This window comes from Mandrillus leucophaeus, unplaced genomic scaffold (genome assembly GCF_000951045.1).
Source record: "Mandrillus leucophaeus isolate KB7577 unplaced genomic scaffold, Mleu.le_1.0 Scaffold826, whole genome shotgun sequence".
Taxonomy (NCBI): Eukaryota; Metazoa; Chordata; class Mammalia; order Primates; family Cercopithecidae; genus Mandrillus; species Mandrillus leucophaeus.
This window is the reverse complement of record NW_012108986.1, coordinates 1,024,743-1,025,061: the sequence shown is the minus strand read 5'-3', so window position 1 is coordinate 1,025,061 and position 319 is coordinate 1,024,743.

The following is a 319-nucleotide window of genomic DNA, read 5'->3' as shown; positions in this document are numbered from 1 at the left end:
GGCACAAGTATACATATGTAACAAACCTGCACATTATGCACATGTACCCTACAACTTAAAGTATAATAATAATAAATAAATTTAAAAAAAAAAAGAACAGAAATGGAGAGAATAACTTCTAAATCGGTAAGCAGAAAAAATGAATATGGAAATTTAAAAAGCAAACCAATCCAAAAAAAGACACAAAGATAAGGAGTGGCAGTTTTGGGGAGAAGTATAGGAAAGGCAGGACAATAGAAGACACAACATAAGATAATAAGGACAATTTAAAATAGATCAGTATGTTACCAGAAAGGGGTCCTGATCCAGACCCCAAGAG